The sequence below is a fragment of the Amborella trichopoda genome, chromosome 11 (assembly GCF_054954075.1).
Source record: "Amborella trichopoda isolate Santa Cruz 75 chromosome 11, AtrichopodaSantaCruz75HAP2 v2.0, whole genome shotgun sequence".
NCBI lineage: Eukaryota > Viridiplantae > Streptophyta > Magnoliopsida > Amborellales > Amborellaceae > Amborella > Amborella trichopoda.
This window is the reverse complement of record NC_142346.1, coordinates 47,775,439-47,787,655: the sequence shown is the minus strand read 5'-3', so window position 1 is coordinate 47,787,655 and position 12,217 is coordinate 47,775,439. Positions and strand designations below refer to the sequence as shown.

Below are 12,217 nucleotides of genomic sequence, written 5' to 3'. Positions count from 1 at the left end.
TTGTAGGCTGTACAACCCCTTATATTTTGTATAGATATTTCTCTCCATATCATATATTATATATTCTTTGAGATTGAAAAGAGAATAATCCTCTTCGACTTACATTTTGATGAATTCAAGTATGAGCCTAGTACCAAGTCAAGGCACGACACTTACTTTTACATTGAACCATCAATAACTTTATTGGGTAGCTTTTTTTTAATTCCACATCCAACAAAGGTGATGAGTTATGGTGACCTTTTATATGAAAAATAAATGGCCTTATTATGTACTTTTTTAGTTTAATTTATCATTATGATAGTTTTTTTTCAATTAATTATGGTTGGCTACACGAATACTAGTCTGTCATTTTGCTTTATTAAAGGCCATACGAAGTCATAAGCCTTCATATATTTTTGGATTACTTCCCACCATGTCCTTTTGGGCACATCCCTTATCATTTTCAGTCCTCTTACTTGAACTAACTCACACATCCTAACATGTGTTGTGCTTGGTCGGCATCACACGTGGCGAGCCCACTTAAGTCTACTCTCTCTCATTTTAGCACCTATTGGTGTCAAACCTAAATTTTCTCAAATTGATTCATTCCGCACCATAGAGCAGAGCTTGTCTCACAACTCTCTTATAAAACATGGCTTTTAGTTTCATTGATATACAGTGATCACATAAAATTTCAATTGCATATCTCCACTTTGCCCACCCAACTCTGATTATGTGTGTGACATCTTCCTCAATCTTTCCATTTCTCTGAATTATCAGCGCAAGATATCAAAGTGCAGTCGTTTTTGTATTTCATGGCCGTCAATTCTGGCCCAAAACTATTTGACGCAACTTTCTAACACAAAGCCGTATATGCAAATTCCTAAGCAATCTCTTCCCCTATCAAAAAAAGTTGCATCAAATAGGGCATGTTGGGCTTTAATACCAAGGGTGGGTCCTAGCCTATCATTCTCATTGGCCTCATATTCAAGCCCAGCTCGGCCCGATGAGCACTATTAAGATGCCCGAACCCAACTTTTTCACACCCTCACTCATAAGTGGGGCATGCTAAATCCTCCTAGGAGATTTGACTAGACAAAGGAACTAATGACTTAGGTAAGGGTTAGGTCATGGTGATAGCACCCCATACCTAGTAGTCATGTTGTGGTTTTCAATTCTCTCGACACTTTTAAAAAAGCTAACTTCTAAGACTATATAAAAAACGAATAATAAATTATTTAAAAATATATATATAAAAAAAAAAACGAATAATAAATTAACTAAAAAAAAGAAAAATAAAGAAGAAGGAACAAATGACTTAAGTGGCATGAGCCAAACAACGAAACCACCCTTGTTAAGGATTGGGAACATGAAATTACCAAATAATTAAAACACCCTGTAGTTGTTCAAGGTTAGTAATATAGAACTAGGATATTTTCATCTATTTGTTTTGTGTTCCCAAATTTGAACAATTACCGATTGATTTTTCTTTCTTGTTCTGCTTGTTTTTTTTTTTTTATGTAATTTTGCTTAAGCCATTTGAGTTGAATTACCAAAATATCCATGATGCTTAGGGTTTCCAACCTTGAACAGGGGTAATCTGAAATTTTTTAATAATTCTTTTGGTGGAGTTTCGTGAAAAGTAAAGCCTGCAATAGTAAACGAAATATTTTGAGCCCCTCAATAATTTTATAAACTAATATAAGTCCTCTAATGACATTTCCCAATTTTTTGGAATTTTTTATCAGAATTGAAAGCTTCATCTGTCCAATGAGTCACTAATAAAAGGGTGTGGTTTTCATAAAGTTAAGGTCCTGACCAATCAAAGTAAGGCGTACATTCAAATAATGCCAGAATATGTTGTTTCCGTATCAAAAATCTTTATGATGGCCCTAAAATTTATTTTCATCTTGAATTATAAAATTTAAATATTAAAAAATAGTGTAGATTGAGTAGATCTATAAACACTTGAAAATCTTAAAAATTGACGGTCTATAATACATTACAAGATACACTATTTCCAAAACTTGAAATCTATTTTTTCTCAGGTTCATACATCTAAAGGTCGAGTTGATCAAATTTAGGATTTTTTAGCATCCAAATAATCTCTTCTAGTGAATTTAGAGGTGTGCCTTAATTTGATTGTTTAGAGCGTCGCCCTTACATAAACCTTTTGTAGAAACAAAAAGCAATCCATAAGAAAAAAGAAACAAACACAAAAATATACCTGATTCGGCAACGTGCCTACGTACACGAGAGATGAGAGCTTTTTTACTGGCAAATGGAGAATAGGGTTACAATAACTCTCTTCCTCACGCCTCTCTGATCTCTTTGATTACAAAAGATCTGTGTTTTTTCCTTAACCCTAAAAAAAACCCATCTCAACAATATATGTCGAGTCCTAGATAGATGGTACATGTGGCTAGCCTAAGATAAAACATAACTTATTTATTATCCTTTCCTATATACCAAAGTTTATACCCATCTATTAGTTCCATAGCTTTTCCCCTTTCTACTTAGTTTCTTATAAATAAGTCATGTTTACTCTCTTTTGTCTCATTGTATATACTAACTCTATACTCTTACTTGTAAGTGTTCCTGTATTCCATGTGGCTAGACGAATCATATTATCTTAGGCTAGCTTCCTTACCCGCGGCCGTCCAAAATGTCATGGGAACTGTTAACCATTTTCCACTACATTTGGGCGGCACTACGACGCTCACTTTTGAGGAATGTTCTAGCTTACCTTGCTCATTTGTCACTATATCCGGGTTTCAGTACGGCATATTGCTTACCCAGAACGCCCTAGCATAAGAAGATAACGTAGATTCATGATTCATGAAATATTTTAGCAAAGTTTTAAATTTCGTTCCTACCTAATACAACCCACATCTTTTACCGGGGTTTGGGATAGGTTAAGGGAAAGTTTAAGGTCATCACCCTTCTTATACCAAATACAAGAAAATACTTATAGTAAAAAAATAGGGAAACTGACCAAAAATTTCCATTCATTTTGGAAATTTATGGCTTAATCACACTTTTTTGTAGGGAATATTATAATTTAATTTTACTTTTAAATTTCAAAATATAAGGGACAAATTTTAAATTATATTTTGAGTATTTTTTACAAATGTAAGATGGTGAGAAAATCAATTTCCCAAATTTAAGCTCATCCAATATATAGGAAAGAAAATAACTTTTTTTAAAAAATATAGACTTTTAAAAAGTGGGACTTGAATGAAAATACAAAATGCTCATGACTACTTTTTATAATAAATGGTTTTAAATATACGCTAGTTTAATTTTACAATAAAGTTATTAGGGACCATCACCTTATTTTCCTCACTTTTTCCGCCACCTCTTGATTAAGGGTTGCATGATTTTCAAGGGCATTTCACCCTTTTAAAATTATTTCTATCTACTTTTATCTCTCCCTTATTCCCTTCAACACGTCATTGTAGCTTATTAAAATATATATTTTATGTATAAATAGAGGAATGGGTTTTTATTCCGTACTCTAGAAGGACGCTCTCTCTCTCTCTCTCTCATTTTGAAAGCTTCATAATAGGTAGCGTCTAGGTTACAAAGAGCTTGTGAGGCAAGAAGGAATGATGAGAAATTAATTTTATTATTTTTTTGAATTTTAAAAAAATAAAATTATCAATAAGATAAGTTTTCTATATTTCCCCTATTTTTAAAAACTTATCTACTTCTCATCCGACTGTCCATTCTGAATAGATGGCTAAGATAGTCACATTCATAATGTCACATCTCTAGACTATTTTATTTTTAATTTTTTTTGAAAAACATTTTACATCCAAATTTTTAGTATCTATTCGTCTTGTAAACTCTCACTTATCAAAACTATAAAAATAATATTATCAATAAAATAAAATGACCAAAGTGCCTCTAAAAGTCTCAAGAGTATTTTGGTTATTTTATTTGATCAAAAATATTTATTTAGCATTTTATTTGGGTGAGCCCCATTGACATGATTGCATGTACCAACTTTCATATTCATATAATTTACTTAAAAATTTTAAAATAAAATACTCGTAGGTATCAAATCTAGATCAAACGGTCAATGGCTGACTTGACGTAAATTGGAAGACGGGATCGAGAGAAGTATACATCTTCTACACAATAAGGGAAAACATGGCTCTAAATCAAATAGTTTATCTAAAAATTAAAAATAAAATGCTCGGAGGTATCGGATCTAGATCAAATGGTCAATGACTCACTTGATCTAAATTGGAAAGCTGGATCGAAAGAAATATACAGCTTCTATGCAGTAGGTGAAAAAATGGCTCTAAACCAGACCAAGAAAAATATAGCTCTAAATCAAGCCAAGAGAATAAGATTTGTCTTCTTTCATGAAATAAAATTCAATTCTATTATCTTTCAATTATTTTTACATGAGCATCTTTACTTCTCTTAAATTCAATTCTATTATCTTTCAATTATCTTTACATGAGCATATTTATTTTTCTTAATCCTTTTAATCTTTTTTCACCTGTATTTTTAACATTTCTAGTCTCTATTTATATTCTAGTCTTACAAGTCATTCCAGAATTTGCAACAATTATATTTTATTATTTTAATATATCTTTATCTCTCAAATCTGCAGCAATATTTTCTCTCGATATATCTAGTTATCTTCATATCTATTTTATCATCGGCTAAATTTACAATAAATATATCTAATTATCATAATATTTATATTTTATCTTCATATTTGCCATATTTTGATGATGTTGAGGAATGTGATGCATTGAAAACTTCTAATTCTTAGTACTTGGTCTCTCTATCAAACAGAACAACAAATCACTTCTTAGTGCTTGGAAAGATGACCTGGTCGATGAAGAAAAATAAATCACCACAATATAAGAATTGTGATATTGATTTTTATTTTACAATAGAAGATACAATATCTTCATACTTATATTTAAAATGCAAAATACTATAAGCTAATTTTCCTTGATTCCTTTATAAACACATAAAACCCGTAATAATTGTTTTTTGCCAACATCAAACCATTTCCTTCTCTCCCTCTTTTCAATCTCCTCTTATGTCCTAAAAAAAAAAAATATGACTATTACCTTTTCAATCTCCTCCCATACCCTGAAAAAATTTCATCTCCAAAAGTACCGCATTCTAATTTATTAACCAAACTTCTATCGACTTTTTAAATAAACATCACTATTTTAGTTATTTTTAATTAATTCTCGCAAATTAAATCAAAATAGGTAGGGAAAAACTTACAAGGCTTTTATAACACAAAACAATAATGAACAGACTCTTATAACACAAAACAATAATGAACAGAAGCATGTTATTCCAAAGTCTTTCGATGCTGAAGGCATGTGATTCCCAATCAAAAATCACAATATTACAAAAGGTGTGAATAGTTAGATGTAGTCGCGCAAGAGGTGGGGCTATGTGTAGCAGTCATGAGGACTACACTATACACTTGGCTGCAGACCTGACCCAAACACCAAGTTGGAAGATTCTTTTGATTTAAACGTTTTCAAATTTGTTTTTTTGTTCGCCTCGTACTAGTTAGATAACAGTCATGAGGACTACACTATACACTTGGTTTCACACCCCACCCAAAACACCAAGTTCGAAGATTCTTTTCATTTAAACATTTTCAAAATTATTTTTTGTTCACCACGTACTAGTTAGATAACAAGTGCAAAATACGTGTGTACAAAAGCATTTAACATCAAACATAGAAAATATGAATTTCTTTCAATCCAAAAGCTTCAAAATCTAAAAAAAAATATAATAGAGCACGACAGCAATAAAACATCATGATAACTTGAGTCAATTACCTGAATGTTTTATACATGTTTATAAAGTCATTGTTTCTTTACTAGGGTAAAAAGAGATCCAACTATTAGCAAGGTAAGAGGAAATCCGGCTATAGGCAAGATTTTTAGATAACATAATATATAAGAAAAAACATATTAGAGTTTTAAAACCCCGATTTCTGGGGCGATTATTCACCCACATATCCATGTCATTGAATCGGTTATCCAGATCGAAAATGATTCGGTTCAAATCGATTATCCAAAAAAAACAATTTTAAAACAAATAAAAATTAAAAATAGAGTAAGGATTTATAGATGGGATTTAACAGGTCATAAGAGATCATTAGATAGAATATATATATATATATAATAGATAGGGGGACTGGAGACGGTACCCATACCATCCCATAACCAGTTCAATCCCACCTGATTCCCATCTCAATCGGAAAACATTGATTAATATAAGAACCATTAAACATAAAATTGACTCGTAATATTTCAGCTTATCTTTTTCCAACTACAATCAGCCTTTGAATTGAAAGAGAAAATTTAAACTTTTCTTATAAATGTAGGTGATTTTACCACCCGAAACATGAGTGGAATTAGTAATTCACCTCATTTAGACACCCAAAATTTTAAACTTGGTTTACAATATTTGTTCACCATAGAGAGAATAAACGGAGTGAGAGTGTATTAAACATTTCCAGAGAGAATATAACTTTGGAATTTAAGAAGGGAAAAAAGCTAAAGTTTTTAGGGTCGGTTTGGATTATTGGAAAAATAAATTTTGAAAATTCTTAGGTGTGAGAGATGATTGAGGGTTAATGGGATATGCGGAAGGCTTGGGGTTTGCATCAGAGAGATAGATATGATTTGGGGTGAAGACGGTTCATTTTTGGGTGTAGTTTGTATAAGGTTGCAAATTTAAACAATCAAATTAAGGTGCACTTTTAAATTTTATTATAAATATAATTTTGGCGTCAAAATTTCTTAGGACGGCTTGAGAATCTATTTTCATCTCTAATTATTAAAGTTTAAACTTTGGAAATTGTTCAAATCAAGTAGATCTATAAACACTTTAAATCTTGAAAATGGACGGTCCAGATAATGTGTTCAAGATAGATTATTTTTAGAACTCGAAATCTTTTTTTCTTTTCATATTCATTCATCTCGATGTCGAGATGATCAATTAGAAGGTTTTTCAACATCGAAACAACCTTTTATAATGAATTTTTGAGATACATCTTAATTCTGCATTTTAAGGTTGCAACCTTATATAAACTTTTTCCTTCGTTTTTACATGTAAATCTTTCACTTCTTTAGTGAGAGAGAGAGAGGGAGAGATTTAGTTTCCTAAGTAACTTTGAGCTAAGAAAACATTTCAATAAGTCAAAATAGAATATTTAGAAAGAAATAGAGACCCAAATTTTTTGAAAGAGGTACAGACACCGATTTCCTACTTTAGTCTTTCTATCTTAAATTCTATCTTTATCTACATGCTATGTACCCTACATTCTCTCTGCTATTAGACCTTGATGCCAATTGCAAGAGAATTTTAATGAAACTACATAACATAAAAAATTAAAAAAATACAGTGAGAGATATAAAAAATAGTAGAAGAGGGGTGGAAAAGGGAAGAAGAGAAAGAGAAACCATTTTTTTCGTATTTAAAAAACCCACAAAAAAACATTATACGTTTTAGAGTGTACTAATACATAAGTTTCAAGTAGACCCCAACTCTATGTGTGGGGCCTTTGGGCTTAATTTAGTAAGATCTATTCTCCATTTCTTTTAACTTCATTTATCTTGCTTCTTTCATACTTTAATTGATTCAAAGTAAATTTATTTAATTTTTATAAGAAAAAGTTTTAGGCAAGATCAAGGCAGCATAGCTGGAGATTCAAAATTATGTGAATCATAATTTTTCTGGAACTTCATCTTTGATATTTTTCAATACTAAAGTAGCTCTTTAGTTGGCACAGAAATCAGAGGGTAAACTCTGGATTTGAGTATAAACACTCAGTAAAAGTATAAAGAGAAATTGGAGATAAAGTTATACAGGAGTTTTCAAGATATACATTGGGTTTCTCCCTAGTAAGACAATTTATCTCCATAAGTTTGCCACAAATTTTACACAAGTTTCATATAGTTTGTTATAATGTTTCAAACACCAACGATTTATATCGAGAATCGCTTATCTAAATTGGGAATCGGACGAGACCAAACCAGTTTTAGGAAGGTATCAATCCCATCCCAATTTCCCCTTAACCATAGCATGACACATTGTCATGAGTTTGAATAGTTTCAAAAGGGTAAATTTTTAAATATTTCGTCTCTTGTATTTTGATAAATTTCCCTGAAAAAAATATTTTTGCATCTCAAAAACTAATTAAATCCCCCCAAAAAGATTGATTCCAGATTATCCAATGATGATCATGTCTAAGGTTTCGAAGGCTCAGAATCTTTCATCTTTTGTAATTGTTCTCATGGTGGAGAATTAAAGATGTTATGAAAATTTTGATGGTGGGCCGGGCCGTTAAAATTAAGCTTGGCCCCACCACTTGCTATTATTTCCTTTTGTGGGTTGCTCATCTCCGTTTCGAAGGACACCATGACTCAATTTTCATTTTAAATAATATAGAATGAAAAAGAACTCTCTAGTCTCTCTCTGTATAAAGACAAAAATTATATAAAGATGAGACCCTCAACAATCAAATTAAAGCGTATCTCAAAAATCCATTAAAAAAATGTTGTTTTGATGCTGAAAAACCCTCAACTTGATCATTTCAATCTCAAGATGTATGAACATGAGAAAAAAATAAATTTCAAGTCTTAATGTATTATCTAGACCGTAAATTTCAAGCCTTCGTAGACCTATTCGATCTACACTATTTTTTAAATTTTTAATTTTATAATTAGAGATTAATAAATTTTTAGTCCATCATAAAGATTTTTTATATTGAAACAACATATTTCAACACTATATAAGGATAGGGTGCGCCCTTCTCTGATTGTTTAGGGCCTCGGTCTTATACGAACCCTATTTAACTGCTTTTTAATTTTAAGGAAGCTTCTTTTTTAGCATCTGTCCTACTAATGAAATACCTTTTCTATGGTTATGAATCTCAATATTCCTTCTCTTTAGCTTTTTTACTTTTATTTTTCTCTTTCTACGTGGATCGGTTTGTCCTGCACAATGTATAAAGTTCAAGATATGAAACTTTTTTCTCCAATTTTAAGGGCAAAAGGAACAGAGAACACACCCTTTCAACAAAGATTTATTTTGATATTTTAAACTATTCTCACATATATTATATTTTACACTCAAGTCCCAAAGCATAAAGTGTATGTTAGTTATATTTCTTTTTCTATATATCAGAATAATTTCAAATTGGATATCTGTATATTTCTCACAATCAAACACTGATAAAAATATTTTAATAAAAAGAAAATAATAAATAATGAAATATCCCTGTATTTTAATAATTATTTATTTTAAATATTTTTTATAGGTGAATGATGGTGAGAATTATAAATATTTGAAATTTAAGTTTAATCTAATACATAGATAAAAAGATAAAATAAAAATATAGTTTATGCTCTAAAAATAAAAATATAGTTTATACTCTAAAAATGAAAGTGTAAAATGTGAAAATATGGGACTATTTTTTTTAGTTTTGAAAAAAAATTGGAATTTCTCTAAATCTAGAACGTTCGTGTCAAATGGTGAATTAATCTTCGGTTTAACAAAGAGAGTGTGCAGCATACTCCCTCTTGTGAGAATAAACTATACCCTTACACCCTCAGGCAAAAGACTTACTTGGGAGAAGTATTTCCTCTATCAGTTCATAACCGACTTTAGAATAACAAAGCAAGAATTTTCAGGAAAAGAAAATTAGAGATTAAATTTTAGAAATACTTAAATTTCCCCACACGAATATCGACCTTCTCGATGTTATTTTTCGGTCACACATATATTTCATTTGAGTATTTTTATTTTTCTAATATTCTTTAAAGAAATTGTTGAGTTGAGGCTATATACCTAAAAAGTGAAACTGCAATCAAAATTAATCCCAGGACTTCATTTGAGGGAGCAAATGTATCATATGCTCCAGCGGGAGCATATAATTTCTTTGCGTGTCTGTAAGCCTGGGAAATTCAAAAAATAGAAAGAAAAATGTTTCATGGGCCGGACCGCATTTCTATTGTTGCAGTCCCTGAGGTATAAAGCATCCATCTTGAAAATGGATGCAAATAGGTAGTCTATCTAAAAATAATTAGAATTGACCGTCCAAATATTTTTTAAAATAATTATTTTTAATTTTCAAAATTTATTTCCTTTTTCATATTGATATTAGAGATCACGTGTGCTTAAAAATAAGGTCCAAAAATTCATCTCAAAAATAGATTTTCAAGAGGTGACTTATTTTTACATGAACTCATAGAAGCGATGTGCCCTTAATATAAAATAAGAGAGAGATATACCCATGTTAGTAAAAAGTTGATTTAGAGAGAGATGTACCCGAGGCTGATTTAGAGAGAGAGATGTGCCCATGTTAGTAAAAAGCTGATTTAGAGAGAGAGATGTGACCATGTTGGTAAAAAACTAATTAAGAATAACAAACAGTTAGAGTAAAAAGCTGATTTTGAATAACTAAGAGAGAGAAAGAGAGAGCATTTGGAAGTCACTGGCTTAAGCTTTCCTCCTTGAGAGAACAATAATTATCAGATCATGCCATGCGTGCAGGTAAATTACAGAAAAAGTTTCCTTCTTGACATTCATGCTTTAAATTTTAATAACAAGTTCTCACAAGCTTAAGCTATCCTTCACTTTTCATAAGGTTAATCTCATAAATAATTGTGAAATTTATCACATTACCGATGAGAGATGAATAATTTAATATTTTATTTATAACTTTCTATTTAATTTCAAATACCCATAGAAAAATAAGTTGAAATAGTCTCAAATGCGCAAGATATTAAATACTTCATCTCTAATGGTTAATGTGATTTCCCAGATAATTTCCTTGAACTTTCTCACAAAAAGCATTAATAAAAAAGTCAATAAAATGGAGCATTTGATATGAGTTAGATTTAAGGAAAAGATTAAAAGGAAATACAAATGAATAGATCAAATTTGTGCATTAATGGAATTAGGATATTATAAAATTAGGGGTTTAATGGACCTTAAATTTTGCGCACATGTAAATCCCATCAAGGCGCTAAAAAAAAAGAATGAAGACAAGAAAATAGGTTCATCATTCTCAGCCATCCATTTCTAGGAAAAGAGCCCACGCATAATTGGTTAGCGCTTAACCATTTGCAACGCTATACGCAAAACTCAATTCCTACCAAGGGTAGAGGCCCTCTCCCTACACACTCACCCAAAATGGTCACATTAATCTTGGCTATTGGATGTGAAATTAGGTACTTATAATTATTCCTTTGACCAAGCTCAAATTTCAAAATAAATTTTTTCGAATTTCTGACATCCAAGCTATCAAATTTCATATTAGATGATTATAAATAATTGTGACCACCTTTTGTTTTGATTTTGGCCATCCAACCTGTAATGTGCTATAGTTCCTCCACCTCTTTGAGTCCCTTGCATCGAGTGTTTTAAAACATGGTGATCTAATCAAGAGTAGTTGATCCAATAGGTCATGCTTGTGAAAAGAAAGTGTATATGTCTATCGGGTTAATATAAAAGGTGTATCTACTCTTTCCAAATATACAGATTACAATATACACCTTTTATATTAATCTGATAGACATATACACTTCTCTTTCACATATATCGTAATATGTATACTTAGAAAGAGTAGATACAATATCTTGTATTTCCTCTTCTCAAATATATAGATTACAATATACACCTTATGTATTAAGCTGAAGACATATACACTTTCTTTTCACAATGCTTATGAAACCAAATCAAATCTTTGCTATTTCTCTGCCAATTCTCAGGTTCATTCTAATTAAAATATGAGGAATCTATTTTTTTTAAAAAAATATCCTACAGATTTGTAGAGAAGATTAGTGAGAAAAAAACCCTCCAAATCGATGAAATCAAAGCAGAAAATTTCAGCCATTTCTTTCCATTCCATATCCTTTTTTTTTTTTTTTGATGGGGCAGGTTTTGTAAGTTCTCACTTAGTTTTCAATATCTTTTGTAATGGTAGAGGCATTTTGTTACTTGTTCAACCCTATATCATGACTACATGGAGTATTTTGGATTTGGTTCCCATATCGAAAATCATAAGTCTAAGATATTTCGAATTTTGCCTTTCGAACTCAAAATTCATTCACACTCAAATGTATGTTCTTTTACATAAATAATTTAAAATAACTTCAATCCTTGTTTGTAGATTATATGATGATTTTAAATGGATGATATCGATCTACATTTGCAATTTTTAAAAATA

At 30.7% G+C, this 12,217-nt stretch overlaps 1 long non-coding RNA gene across 1 annotated transcript; it reads right to left on the bottom strand.

Moving 5' to 3' along the window:
• Positions 1-10,909: 10,909 nt before the first annotated feature.
• Positions 10,910-11,578, bottom strand: LOC148779973 (uncharacterized). Its single transcript, XR_016043808.1, has 2 exons — positions 11,333-11,578; positions 10,910-11,164 (listed from the first exon to the last, which is right to left on the bottom strand). It is a non-coding gene; the product is annotated as an uncharacterized LOC148779973 (long non-coding RNA).
• Positions 11,579-12,217: the final 639 nt, after the last annotated feature.